We start from the raw sequence: 15,773 nt of genomic DNA on the forward strand, positions 1-15,773 counted from the left end.
GCAATCAGCAAGAAATGATTTTTCTTGGTAAGCAGAGGCAGAGTGATAAAAGAAATGGAAGAATTCTCTCAAGCACAGACCCCTTGGAAATAAGCAGGTGACAACAAAATTCCCAGGTGAAGATGTTAAATTGAAAAGATCCATGTACAGTGCCTTTTGTTAAAAACCTCTTCAATCCCCATGAATTTTCAATTTGTATGCTGTCTACCTCTAAAGGACATCAGTGTATGCCAAGTGTGTGTGTGGGGGGGAGGGTTTTCTTTTTTTTTTAACAATGATTGCAATATATGGCATAACAATGATTGCAATATATGGCAATCAAAGTAGCTACTGAGTTTGCCTGATTGTATGATGTAAACAAATTCAATACATTATATAGTCATTACAGGAATGAATAATGAATGGGACCTATTCTTGGTCCCATTCCCCCTACCCATCACAGGAAGAATAATCACTTTAGAGATGACTGTTAGCACAAAGCTTGGAAAGCAAAGTTTAAAAGCATTGAAAGTTGCTGAAAATAGTTTTAGCTTTAATAGGGAGAAGGCTTACAGCTCTGCATTGTGATGATCACTACTATATTATTATCACCTCTGTTTTATGCTCAGCTTAAATGCAATTGATGTGGGTGAAAATCTCTTCCTGGCAAAAGCATAATATACTTAGATTCTCTATTTAGAATGAGTCTCGGTCCCTAGAAATAATGACAACCACCAGCACTTACATAAATGCTAACACTTTACACTAGTTAATTTGCTAATTCACACAACATCCCCGGGAGGTAAGCCCATTTCATTCCATCCTATTATCTCTGCTTTAGTGATGAAGGTTACACAGCAAATCAATGGTATGATGGGAGATTATAATGCAAAGTTAATGCCTAAATGTCAGGCCTGCTTTGTTCAGAAGTAGATATTGGAGTCTCCCAAGCTGCTATTCATTTCCTCCCTAAGATGATGATGGCCCACTAGCACATCCTGTCTCTCCATGGGGAGGCTGGACTGAGAAGTGCTGAGGTTTTGTCGTGATGCCTTTCTGGGCTGTGCTATCATCTCTTGTCTGACTCCCGGTAGTCTGTGGTCAATACACAGCAAAACTTTCTTGCACCCATGACCTTGGCCTCATTAACACCACCTTGTGAGTACACTGAGCAAACTAGTCAGAAGTTTAAAGCATACTCATTGCTTCAGAATGCAATCATATTGCAAAAAAGTGAGAAAGCAAGAGGCTTTCTGTACTTGGAGATACATCTGAGTGATGAATTATTTGGGTATCCTTTTGAAGATACAATTAAAAAATCCATTATTTAATTTGTGATATGGATCACAATTCAGCTAAAAATGTGAAGATAACATTCCTGGATAAAGGGCTTATTACTTAGATGGCACAGGTTTGCATACAGATTAGTTTGGGACTTCTTAGAAGACATTTAAAACTTAAGCTGCAATCACATGGTTCCCATTGCTTTTCGAGAATTAAAACTTCAGTGTTCTCAGATACAAGAATGATGGTAGCATTCCCAGAGGGTTGTGCCAGCTCTCTGAAAGAAGTGGGTGCACTGGGGATCCTATAAGCTAAGGTCAACAGGTATTCATGCTTCCCTCCAGGAAGACTCTGGCAGCCTATAACATAACTAACATCTAGTATATCACCTCCAAAACTCTAGCCTCACAGTATTAAATGATAGGATGTGAGGATTCACACTAGCTTGTAATTTATTGGTGGCATTCGGTGTGGCAAAATGCTTTTGAGCTAAAGCAAACTGACTAAAGGACGTTAAAGCTTTTAGAAAGTGGCATAAGCATTGGTTCAGGACCCAAACCTGGCTTTATAACTGATAGAAAAGAGAACTACTTTAGATTTTCTTTTTTTCTCCCTTTGATCTCCCCAATAGAAGCCTAGTAGGTTCCCAACTTAGTAAGATAATTACATAACGAAGAAATTCTGTAACTCATATTTTTGAAATATCAACCTACAACCTTGTTTATGAAGAAAAAGCCATTAAAAACAATGACAACAATTTTGGATCTGAATTTTTAAAATTAATTTCCAGTTCCTTATACTTATTTGAAACCTATTTTTGTCATAAAACATATATTTGTACCATAAAGTTCTATGGATCAAGCCATAAGTGGAAGTAAACACATCTCATAAACACACACACACACACACACCTGTATTTTCATGTCTATACATAGATTTTTCAATCTGTCTTCACGTCTAATGGCTAATAATGTAGGAATCATGATTTTTCTTGTTCAAGAGTGACTTCATATTTGAATAAGAAACTGAAATACTAATGAATGGATATTTGAAACATAACTTCCATATTTATGGTATTCAATACTAATAATCATAAGGACATATAAGGACCTCATAAGTCAGCATCACATTTATAATAAAAAAGGAACCTAGACATTATTGCTGTCAGAAGTAACAAAGTAATTGGGGTGATTGTGAAAATGATGGCAGCTCTTGTTTGGAAACAGGTGGAGGGAAGGAGTAGGTGGTGTGCTATATGATTTGAGGGCTTAGTAAGCCCTACTCAGGACCAAGTTCATTTCCAAGTCAACCAGAATTTGGTAAGAAAACCCTAGATAATTCTCCTTATTCGTGAGAGACAAGTTTTTGAAATAAACTCTATGTGTAGGTGATGCTACTATGGAGGTTGAAATCTTTAAAGAGTGGTATTGAAGTGAAAGGTATACTTATGAACATGCATGCATGCTATGGAGGCAGATAGTCTTCAGGAAATCTTCCAAATCTTTCACCAAAGGAGAACTTAAGCCCTTGTCTTGCCTTTAATGTGGTTCTATGACTTCTAATAGGCTTTCCATGTCAAACTAATGTCAAAGCTGTCCTTAATGTCATAAGAGCAAGAAGCTCCATGCCTTCTCTAAGCAAAAGTACATGTGGCATTAATTTCTAAACCTTGTTCACTATTGTAGTAAGTGGATTAAACACACTGTGGTACTTACTGTTCTAGAAATCACTCATACAATCATTTATTTAGTGACTATGTAAATAACACACAATGTAGGATACAAATAAATGCCATTATGTTTTAGATTTATACTTACACCTATGCCAATAATTTTGTTGTTATTGTAAATGCCAAGTAAAATAATCAAAGACTAAGCACAGGTCAAACACAGCGTAAAACTTAGAGGACATAAGTCAGACTAGAAGTCTCAGTTCTGCAGTATGCAACCTGGGGGTGTACAGTCAATACCCTAATAAAGTGTATGCCCAGGGCTGTATCTTGCATACTAAATGAGATGGTCAAGTTGAGACTGAAACTATGATAAAAAGGCCATGTCCACTACCTCTTCTTCTCTTAGTGTAATGTGCCTCTGTAGTCCTCTAAAGAATAATGCCTTTAAAAAATATTGAGCTCAAACTAGGCATGCAATGAGGTGCTTTATCCTTTCCTTGTAGAAATTTTGTTATTAAATGTCTGACATATAATACTTAGAACATGATCTTTAAAGGCCATGTATTCATTTTATATTATGCAAATATATCATAATTTACTAGTCATTTATTTTCTGAAGAATATCTAAGTATCAATTTGATACTGTAAAACTGTAGCAACAATGGAAAAATGACCATCCTTATAGTTACATCCATATGTACTCCATGTATAAAAGAGGCATTACTAAGGTATTCAGACATAACCCCAAATAGTATTAGAGAATAGTTGCATTAATTTAAATCCAATTGGCAGTACATGAATTTGTCTGTCTTATCTCTTTGGGTAATAATCTTTTAAAATGTGCTAATCTAAAAAGTGAAAAATGACATGATTCATTCCTTTTGCATTTTTTCAAATATTAGTGAGGTGGAACTTCTCATATATTACCATCCATTTATTTTTCCTTTACATGCTGGCCTTGTCCTTTGAGATTTTGTTATGCTGTTTGGTTTCGCACATGATATACTTAAAACAGAAACTAAGTGAAATATATTAGAAATATTTTCCTTCGTTATTTGACTATTTTGTGTTATGGATTTTTAGGACTGTATGGTTTCATTTTTTTACTATTTTTATGTAACTAATTATGTCAACATTTATATTTTGATATATTCTTTTATTCCCAACTTTCGCTAGTAGCCATTTTCTAGTAGACATGTCTCTAATATCCAGACATTTTATAAGTATCAAGTCATAATTCTTCATGGTCTTTAAAGTTTAATCTATTCATATGTAATTACTAAAGATATCCTCAATTTATTTTCTTTCACAATGCCAGATAAGCTTCCAAATTACTTTGTTCCTTGTTTTATTTTTCTTTGCAAAGGACATATGTTGCTCCATCACAATTTGGTGAGTAATCATCAATGACTATACAGATTCATTATATCCTTTCTTATCATACTAAAAAATACTGGAGTTTCTATTATTTTAGCATAGGTATTATTCTGAATTTCTGTTTAAATGCTTTCTCATTTCATTATTTGAGCAATAATATCTCAATAATTTCTCTTTCATCATCATCATCACCATCATCATTATTATTGCTATTGTAATAATTATTTGACAGGCATGTTCTTATTATCTAGCCCAAGTTGTTTTGCAATTATAATCCCCTGGCCTCTGTCTCTTCAATGCTAGGATTAGGCATGTGAGCTTTATGGTATGTTTTAGTGCCTGTTGGAGCTAGCCTTCGTCATTTATATTTTCATTTAAAACACATACTTTGGCTAGTGCTATGGCTCAGTGCTAGAACACTTAGCTAGCATGTGAAAAGCTCTGGGTTTAATTCCTTAAACCACCCATATAAAAATCCTTATGAGGCACAATTCAGCAGTAGATATCATGTTATAATAATAAAGAACCCCAAAAATAACAGAACTCAATAAACATAACCAATGGATCCTAAGTATACCCTAGAGATAACTCAGTATTTAACTGGAAGTGCACTGATGCTCAGATCTGTGTGTCCACGTGTGTGTGTCTGTGTGTCTGTGACCATCTGTATATGGTTTCAGGATGGAACACAAGGCCTCATGCATGCCAGGCAAGTGCTTTACCACTGACATATGATACCTCCCAAATCCCTTTTAGGAATCTCCAGGATTCTCATTTTCTTGAAAATCGAACAAGGCCTTTCCCCTCACTGTCTTTTGATGGGTTTTTGTGACAGCCTGGCCACCTTTCTTTGGGAAATAGAGCAGAGTCCAGAAGTATCCAAAAGAACATCATTGATTATACCAAGACAGCAAATCTTGTTGTTTTGCTTCTGTCAAAAGTGAGTAACTGCAATTAAATGTATAGTTTTGTTACCTATTGATAATGTCTAGTGCTCCCAGTTTGTGAACTTCATGTTCTCCTATTTTGGGCATCTACCAGATATCATTTATCACATTGTGTTTACTGGCTTTATTCCATTGGAATTGTATTCACAGGATGCTATGCAAAAGAGCATGTGCAGGAGCCAATCAATTACCTCTCTGCTCAACAATTAAAGTTCTAGCACTATCTACTCTAATGTCAATGATATTACAGTGTATTTGACGCTTGAGCTTGAAACAGGTCACATTGCATAATCCACATTCTTCAAAGAAATCCATGCAAAGAAAACAGGAACTTAGAATACTGTGGTAGTTCAGGTTGGCAGAAGAGTGGAAAGTTATTTTAACAATGATGGTAATGGAAAGCAATAATGTTAAAATAGTTCAGAGGCTACTGTGACTATAGACACACAACACTCATTAACTATAATTGGAGTTAAGCACATGTAATGATAACAAAATAGACCCCGAAATGCCTTTCCAATTGGAAAATAAGCAAATACGTTCTGAGAAACAGCATGCTTTTGTGTGGGAAATACAGTATTCTAATTGAGATGCACAAATTATTTTCACATTGATATTGCTGAGGGTATGATGTTGGTAGTTTTTTATGTTTAGGGATATAGATCTGCTAGAGGTAACATCTGTACAAAGAATGTATTTCCTTTTCTTAATACTCAGCATTCGTTATGTTATTAAGGGAAAAGTCTCAATAGTTGCAATGGATTTATTAATTCAGCAGCTTGTTATCAGCATGAAAGTCTGCTGTGCTAGGGGAAAAACAAATTATATTTTATAAAACTGCAGTACTGAGATTAAATCACCTTTCTATATTTCACTTTCTTCTTATCCTTCCTGCCAGGTAGGAACTCTACTCTCTATCTCTATTATCAACCTCATAGTTTGCAAACTACCAAGTCTTGTAGCAATATAAGGGTACATTATTAAACAAACTCAATTATAGTAACTTTAGGAAGATAGAAATACAAGATAAAAGTAAAATCACACAGTACAATAATATTACTTTAAGACATTAAAAATCCATATTAAGCTACAACTATAGAATCTACGTGATACTTTCTGATACTTTCATCTTTCACAAACATGTTGCTTTTATAACATGTATACTCAACTTGTTGGCATTTTAAATGGCTGTCATTTACATAACTGATAACTTGGTATTTCAAAGGGTCTTAGAAAAATGTGGTGCAGATAAAAAGAAAATCAGTATACTTTTCAGTATTTCAACTGCCACTGACCTTGTTATTGATTATCTTTGGACTCAATGTCACAGCTAGTGAATAGATTTTTTTAAATGTCTTTGGCTTTGTACATTAGTCAAGCATTTTATTCGCTTCTTAACTAGAGAACCACATTTTCGCTCTGTGAGGATGAGAGTCTAATGAGGACATCTGCATAAGAAAATATCAAAAATGCAAACTAATAAAGTAAGAATATTAGAACATACTAGGAAAAGTTTTAGAGGAAACTCTCTAAGTAAAACTCATGGTGGCGAGTAAATATTGGACATCTTGCAAAGTGAATCAGAGCTGTTCATAGTGGCTCATATGCAGCCGTTTCTTAAAAACTGTTCATGAAGTCATCACCCAGTCACTAGCAATGAATCAGGCACTGATCCTTGACTTCACCTTCAGCTATGCTGTTTACACAGAGGACATACATCTTTGCCATGAACACAAGGAAAGACTTCTTTCTATCCTTCCATATAGCTACAAATTGTTACTGCATAACATATCCACCTGGTACATAACAGGTAACCTTACACATTACTAGGGTGGGAAGGATAAATGTACCAAGAGCAATAACATTAAATTAATTATGTGCTTCTTGTAGCAGCAACTTCATTTTAAATGCAGTGCAGACTCCAAGTAGAGAAAAATCTTATCCCTTCAATGCAGGAGTTATAGGTCAGGCAAAATTTTACCCTCATTAGGACTTAAAAGATAGGTGGGGCTTAAACACAATGAAATAGAAATATAGCTGTCAATTTCTGATTAATAAAAATGTGAGTTTTAATTCTCTATATTGTGGACCATTCAGTTATGCAAAGTTTTCTTTTGGGAGGTGCAAAAAGGGAATGGATATATAAAAGGAAAATCAGAATAAGTATACATCTTAACTTGCTTTTCCCCAAGGAAATGAATAAAATGACATAATGAAAGGAAAGGAACTGTTTATACTTGTAGCAATTGTAGTTGGTAGCTATTTCCATAAGGACATCATTTTAATTTAAATTCTGTTTCTTAAAAACAATTTTCAAGTATTTACACATAAGGCTGCAATTCTACCTTGGGACAGTGGGGAAGATCAGCAGAAACGAGGCTCTCTGAAGTCATCTAGAGAAGTTGTTGAAGCCTACATAGCAGTATCGAGAGTGGCAGTACAAGGGATGGTCAAGGTAAAGATGACAATGATCTGGGCCAGAGTGTTTGGCAGGGTGAGAGACTGAGTAACCATTTGGTTTGGTGCTGAATAAAATAGCTGCTAAATGGCACTGGGGTCAACTCATTACTATCACCTGTCATCTGTGTGACTTTCTATTCGATGGGTGGCATAGATCCCTGTGACTAAAAATACTTGCCATCAGCCATTTCTCAAACTTTGATCATATGATGGACAATCCTCTGTCATTCTCCAAGGCAGTTGTTTGTGATCTGCCTGAGGTTCATTGCTGATGTGCTGACCTAGAATACACTCACCTGTCATCTGCTTTTGTTTCAGAATCACTCTAAGGCTATACATCTAGTCTTATTGTTTTAACATGTGCAAGCTAGCTTTTGGGTTCAGATTCCCTATTTCTAGATGATGATGGAGGTTTGATAGTACTCAGGCCACTTCTCTGGCTTAAGTAGCTCCTGTGTGGGAGCTTTCAGTGTTAAGGCAGAAAGATGGTCCTTTCTCCTACGCAATATGTCCATCTCCCAAAAGACCATATCACAGTAACAAAGCCTATGGTTTTGAGAAGATGCTTAACCTACAGTTTACAATGCAAGAGTCTATAAACAGGTGTTCACATCACTAATGATCCCCATGCTAGCCTCTGCTTAATTACTTAACCAGTTGTGTGGACAAAGGCAACCTGTGTGGTTAATATTACAGACACTTTAGCAGCTGTCAGTGCCATTGTTTTTAAAATATAAACTGTCCCTTACGGTAGAAGCCAGTCAGCAGTTGTTTTAAATATGAACAATTAAGAGAGTTAACACACAGCTTCTCAATTTCATATTCACAAGTGTCTGGAAATCCTTTATAATTTTAGTGTCTAATACAGCCCATGTACAGCCTGAGCATTAGGCAAAGACTAAATGAATAAAGATGGCTACTAAAAGCTTACTTTTTGTGGAAGAAACCTTAATGAACCACTTTAAATCTACTGGGGCAATGCAGTCATCATCTGATCAAGAAAAGGTGAAAACACAAAAGACTGCTCTTTCAGATGCTTTCTAAGATGCTGTTTATAGGTCATCATGAGATTCAATATAGTATGAGACTGACATGCTGCCTACTGCGCTAAGGAGACGCCTATGAGATTCAATATAGTATGCAAGTTCTATAAGTGGCTTATTCTGCAGCGGGTCTAAATTATTATATAGATGCATACATACTATAGACAAAGAAGCCCGCATTTTAAAGTGTGAAAGATACGTAAACCAGGAATATGTCATATTCACATTAGTGAAAACATACAATTTATAACTCTAAAGTTTTCGAAAGGTCACGTACCAGTAAAATCAGCAATAACCTCTAGATAGTGGGATCATGATTTTTTCATTTAGGTTTTGGAGGGAGCTAAATGCCCAGACAATGATTTTTCTTTTATCTGCTTTCCCTAATGCATGATATTTTGATATTGAACATAAGTAATTTGTTAAATTAGGGGTAAAATGTAGATAGGATGTTAAATTCTGTCTTTAGGTGCAAGTCACATACTGCTTTTAACTTTTAACAAACAGAAGCCCGACAATGTTCAAGTGAGAGCCTTTGGAGCACTCAGCCCTAAAAGAGAAGTCTCAATCATCCCCCTCCCCTCAAGGCTGAAGGATCCATGCTGAATCGTAGTTGAGATGATTTGAAGAGCCAGTATTGGTGGATGACTCCAGGGCATCAGCATTTCCCACACCCAACAGCACTGAGGCACATATGGACTCACTAAGATAATATGCATGAGACCTGCACAGGTTCAAAACAGACAGAATCCTAGCACTGCAAAGGGGAGGTATCACAAAGTCACCCCCCTAAGCAAGAAGATATTTGCAACTGGTTCTTGTTGGGGAAGGGAAAATCAATTTTCTCCAATAGTGTCACTGGCTCTATCAACCAGACTCCATAGCAGGCCCCATGTTTTGGATTAGTTGGCCAGTCACAAATGGACACCATGTTTTCTAGTGTACTCTTTGTTTTCTTTTGGTACTTTTGTACCAAATCAATTCCTGGTTGATTATGTTGTTACTTAATATATTATAATGAAGAGGGAAAATAAATGGACAGAAAACAGGTTCAATTACCTGTTTTGTCTAAGGGCTTCAGAATATTTTGTGATAGGAAACACAAATTTTAGAGGCTAATAAATTTGTTTCCACAATTATCAATTATAAATACATATCGCATATCTTAGACTCTAACTTGTAAAATCTGAAGAGTTAAAAAGTGATTCTCCTGTGGGGCGTTGGTGGCACACGCCTTTAATCCCAGCACTCAGGAGGCAGAGGCAGATGGATCTCTGTGAGTTCGAGGTCAGCCTGGTCTCTAGAGCGAGTGCCAGGATAGGCTCCAAAGCTACACAGAGAAACCCTGTCTCGAAAAACCAATAAATAAATAAATAAAAATAAAAAATAAAAAAGTGACTCTCCTTAGGAGACTGTCTCCACAAAGATTGGCCAGGATTTAAAAGATAGGGAGGTGTGCAATGACATTATCTGTAGAGAGCTTTATCTTACCAATAAAATCACATGAGATAACAAAAGAAATGACTAATTCAAACAGTTAAGACTCTTTTCATAGATGGTAAATGACAGACTGAACCATTTTTCGGAAGACATCCTGGTGTGATGGCTAATTTTGGTTATCAACTTGACACATCTGGGAAGAGGTAATCTTAGTTGAGTGTATACACACACACACACACACACACACACACACACACACACACACACACACACACATCAATCAACAAGGCTCAAGTGAGAAATTATCTCTACTTATATTGGATAGCCACAGCTAAGTGTTTCATGTAAGTCAAATTCTCACTGCATGGCCATATGGGTTTATATCTTTGTTCTGCCTCTTAATAGCTATTTCTCCATTTATGTTCCTCCTTGTCACCATGGAAATAATAAATAATATTAACTATCTACTTAGCAGTATAGTTAAAATGACTAAATAATGGCAATGGAACATGATGGCACGTGATATAGAATAAAAGCTTAGTGTCTTTAATACATGCCATTACAAGAGTCAAATTTCAAAGATTTCAGTGGACAGATTTTACACGTTTTGAAGTCTAGACAGACTAATTACAGTACCATGACAAATTTTAGCCACTTTTGAGCCGATGAGAAAGTTTTCAAATAGATGTTTTTAAACAATCTTTTTCACATTAGTCCATAAAAAAGACTTAATAAAGATCAGACAAGAAATCAGAATTTACCAAAGTTCTGACTTTGTATTTATTTCACAAGTCATCACAGGCTAAGGTTTTTTATGCCCTTGGGAAGCAATGAAAATCTTTTATACTATATATTTATTTTTCTTATTGTCATCCAGTGTGTATAGAAATGTTGCCAGTCTGCTTTCTATTTCTTCTCTGCTTTAGGATTCCAGTTGTATGGACAGATTTGTCCTAAGGATAGAAAGAGATTATTTCTAGAGATTCCAGCCCACTTTGAATGACGCATCTAGGAAAAATGGTCACTCATTTTCTTCCCTCCTAGAAGAGCAGTTTTACCAGGCAACCTGCTGACCTTTAATTTGCTTTCCTGAGTAGTCTAGTCACTGGAAAAGGTATGGGGGGGTATGTTTGTCTTTATTAGCAGACTCTTTTCCATTTTGTGCATTACTCTTGCTATACCAAAACAAGCATGCAATTTATTTCAATTACGCTTTCTGAAGAGTGACTATGTGCCATGCATTGTGTACAACAATAAAACAATAAAGGTGACAGTATCTTCTTTGGCAGCTATGGTGTAGTGTTTGTGGTCTTTTGGTTTAAAAATTAGCTTGACAGAGATGTTAAGACTTCCTTTCTACCCTGCTACATAGTTCTCAAGGAGTTTGGTTGATAACTCAAAGGCTATATTGGATCTGGATATTAAAATGAAAAGTCAACCTTCTTCCTAAAGTTACTTTTCACTCCACTAGGGTAGCATACAAGGATAATAAGAATCCAGTGACAGTGTGGCCAAGATTAGGGTATACTCCTTAGGAACACAGATAAAGTCTTGGGAGAGAGGGGCATGACTTGAAGGAATTTCAATAGTAGGTAATATTGTAATTGCTTGAAAAGAAGCTAAGGCTGAATTGACTGGGAGGAAATGTACAGTCTAAGGGGGAGACATTGTATTGCGGAGAAAAATCAGTATGCATCTATAAGAAAGCCAGTAGTAATTAAAAACAAGACATTATGGCCAGATGACTGATACATCTTATGTACCACTTTTAAGTCTCTTGAATTTCAGATTATGAAATAGGGAGTAAACTGTAATATATAGTGTTATTTGACGATCATGTGGTAGATTAATTTAAGAGAGGACAAATAAGAATTATGGATTAACTGGACATGGCAGATAAAGGAGTAAATGCTATCTTGAAAGCTTCTAGTCTTACACATATACAAGAATGGTGGCTCCATCACCTAAGATAGGACTTGCAGCAGGAAGAAGTACTTTCAAGGAAAAAGTGATGAGTTCTGTTTAGTATTTGTCAAGCTGGAGATGCCTTCAAAATATTTGGGCAGAGATGACCAGCAGGCCATAAAGTACCACAAGAGTGAAGTTCAGTAGAGAGACTTGGCCAAAAGTAAGAGCAATTTGGGGCTCACTGGATGCATGGTAAATGAAGCCATCACATAGGAAAGTACACAGACTGAGGTTCATGGCTTACTGATCAGATTCAGGGAATTGCTGCTACTTAAGAGATGAGCTCAGGAAGAGGAACCCTTGCAGAACATAGACAGTAAATACTCAGAGAGGCACAGAAAGTAAGTGTGCATTGCACAAAGCAAGGGAGATGATTTTGAAAAATGGAAAAAGCAATAACATCATATACTGTAGAAAGATGCAGTAAAATAAAGACAGAAAACTATCAGATTTAGAAATATGGAGGTCATTAGAGACCTTAATGAGAGCGATTTCAATGAAATAAGGTGAGCAGAAGCAAGACTACAGAAGGTTGAAGAACAAGTGGAGGCAATGAATATAATTTACACTTGCATTTTTCATGACCCTGAAAGAGGTGATATTTTCTTAGAGCAAAATCAGTTACTTCAGGTCATTGTGCCTGACATGTCCAATACCATTTTCAGCCAGAAATTGTCATATACATACATAACTCCTTCAATAACAGCTGCCATTGATTGGACCATGATGGACATCTGCCCTCCCCATGGGAAGTTGATTCATAGGTTGCCTAGTAAGCAACACATGGCATTGTATGTGATAACAAGGTAATGCTTAACTGGGTAGTAAGCCAGTTTAATATAAATAGAAAAGAATGAACAGACATGCAGAAAGAAGTGAGGCCTATTTTGTTTCTTAAGGTGCCCAGAGTGTTTTTCTGTTGCAAAATAGTCCAACATGAAAAAAAACAATAATAATAGATATTCCAGGTTTCATAGCTAATGTTATTAAAAGTAGATAGTGATGGCCCCTAGGTTATTATTTCTTTGGGCAAGTGTATTTATAGTTGTTTGCTTTCATTTATAAGGTATAGTAAAAGCTATCGGCATTGGTATATCTTATAGCATTTTGTAAGTAATGAATTGACGATGTCAAGACATTTTTATACATGTATTTGCTTTTGCATTGCCTGAATTATCCCAGGGTGTGATACGATTTCACCTAACAGTGTAGACAAATTGCACATGAGAACATGTGACATAGCAGTCAACACCATGATCAGAATCAGAGCCAATGTATTAAGACACTGCAATAATCATTGTGATTGACTTTAAGCTCTTTATTCTTTATGAACTGAGTGGAAAATACACATTGAATAATTCTCCTGTCCCTGACCCAAACAAAAATGGATTAGAGAGTTATGAAAATTTCAGTACTAACCCAGTCTCCATATGAATAGTTCAATTTTACAAAGTTTTTTAGTAGATACCCTATTTAAACCACAAATTTGAAAGTTTTCTCAGTTTCCTTTCAATAATGGATGCTGGTGATCCCAAATTCTATCATGAAGTCTTGAATTTACAATGTGGGATTCTGTCCAGCCTATTTATACCACACAGATTTGCTGCATACATATCAGTGAAGTGGAAAAATATAGGTAGATCACAAGCCACATCTTTCTAGTATTAAGCCTAGCATCTATGGACCAGAAAAATAATGCTGGTTTTATTTTTATCAGTTGTGTAGTGTTGTTAATTACAACAGAAGGAATTCACATTTCTTTTTTATATGTTGTCACTGAAATGGTAATATATTATAAATTATTTTAGACCAATTATTGTGGCTGCCATAGGTTTCTATTCTCACTGTATCGGGTCTGCAATCTCTTTTATTACTCCTAAAATCTGGAAAATAGTGGACCGGCCAGATCAATCACTACAGTGAGGTTTCCCACCCTTCAAGTCATCTTCCAACCTGCCTTTGTAAGCAGTGTTCTCAAAGAGATAGTACTCCCCAGCTCAAAAGGCCACAGTGGATTTGAAATAAGACTAAGGTGGCTCAACCTTAATTTGAAGTGGTTTTTAAAAAAAGGACAAAACTGCAAAGGAAATTGTTACAAGTTAACTTTCAGAAGGACTTCAGAGGGCTCACATATTAAAATTCACTGTAAGATAAAACACATGAGGATAAAAGTGAACAGATTCACACTAAAGGAAGTAGCTCTGGGAGATTAGAATACATGTGTGACATATTTGGCTCTCAATTCTGTGGCAGCAAAAAATGCCAAGGAGAAATTTGGAAAGTATGCATTTATTGGATTCTTTTTGTTTGTTCACAAATCCCATTCCACCCAATCTGATTCTTCCCAAATCTTGACTATCTCCATTGAATCTAGCTAGGTTTGCCTTCACAACTTTTCTGTGAAAATGGCCACCTATCCATGTTGGATTTTTATGCATGCATTCTTCTGTCCCCTTCCTTCTATTAAAAACTACCAGTCATTGAAAACCCAAATAGAATGTCATCTTCCCGAAACTTTAGCTTTCATTTATCTTTCTTTCCTCTTGACTCTAATATACAAATGCGTTGTGGACCCTACAATTCAGCTTTTAATTTATAGACAGCTTCCTAGTCCTCACTATCATTTTGTGTACAGCCTTTATGAGAGGACTGCATTGGGCTAGGCCAGAATGCATCTCTACTACCTCTTGATGAGTTCTTGCAATACAACCCAGGCATGAATTAAATGCACATTGATTCTTTTTCTTAGTAAAACTTTTATGAGCATTTATAGATATATAAATATGTCACTTGTTTCCATAAATCCATATTTGTGTGGGACAATAAATATTTTACAAATGTTATGTTTTCAATAGAGACTTTTACTATGAGTCTAATTGCAAACTGTTCTAGAGATAGCCTTGCATTTTTAGGACAACTTAGAGAAAAGGATAATATGTATGGTTAAGTTGTGAAGTAGTGCATGAAATGACATTTAGCAGCCTGGAGTGTTCCAATGTTGACTACATAAAAAGAGACAATGAATTGAAGTGAAAGAGACTTCCTTGGAAGGCTCTCTCCTGACCGACCACATTACAGTCTCATTTTGAGATCCTCCATTTTATCCTATTCTGGATACTAGTCACACAGAACCATAGCCATATATATCAAAATCTCAAGACCAAGGCAAAATTCATACACAATGCTTCTAACCGATTCTGTCAGGATTATTGAACTACTTTTGTAAAGATGCTTCAGTAGCAAGTACTGTCTTATGGGTTAGAAAAAAGAACAAGTGATCTAGGGAGAAATCTCACTATTTCCACAAGTATGAAATGTAAAGTATAAGGAAATTTCAGAGTATGATTCTATTAAAAACATGATACTTTCTACAATGGCTACATTTATCAATAGGCTTATCTTGAATCCATATCATACTCCTACAGTAGTTTTCTTTTTCCTTGACCTCATTGTTGTTCATGATACTTTTAACAATTAATCCTGGCACAAACTCTCTTCCTTTGGCTTGTATATCATCACTGTTCCTTCATCTTCAAACTACCCCTTTGATTGGTCTATGTTTTAAAACTACTGTTCTTTTCTTTCTCCCTATATATAATGGAT

General features: G+C 35.8%; 1 protein-coding gene across 8 annotated transcripts in view; it reads right to left on the reverse strand.

Moving 5' to 3' along the window:
• LOC100768845 (protein diaphanous homolog 2) overlaps positions 1-15,773 on the reverse strand; it is a 735,817-nt gene that overhangs the window by 4,334 nt on the left and 715,710 nt on the right. The gene's annotated exons all lie outside the window — the stretch shown is intronic.

Source organism: Cricetulus griseus, chromosome X, assembly GCF_003668045.3.
Source record: "Cricetulus griseus strain 17A/GY chromosome X, alternate assembly CriGri-PICRH-1.0, whole genome shotgun sequence".
In the NCBI taxonomy this organism is placed as follows: domain Eukaryota; kingdom Metazoa; phylum Chordata; class Mammalia; order Rodentia; family Cricetidae; genus Cricetulus; species Cricetulus griseus.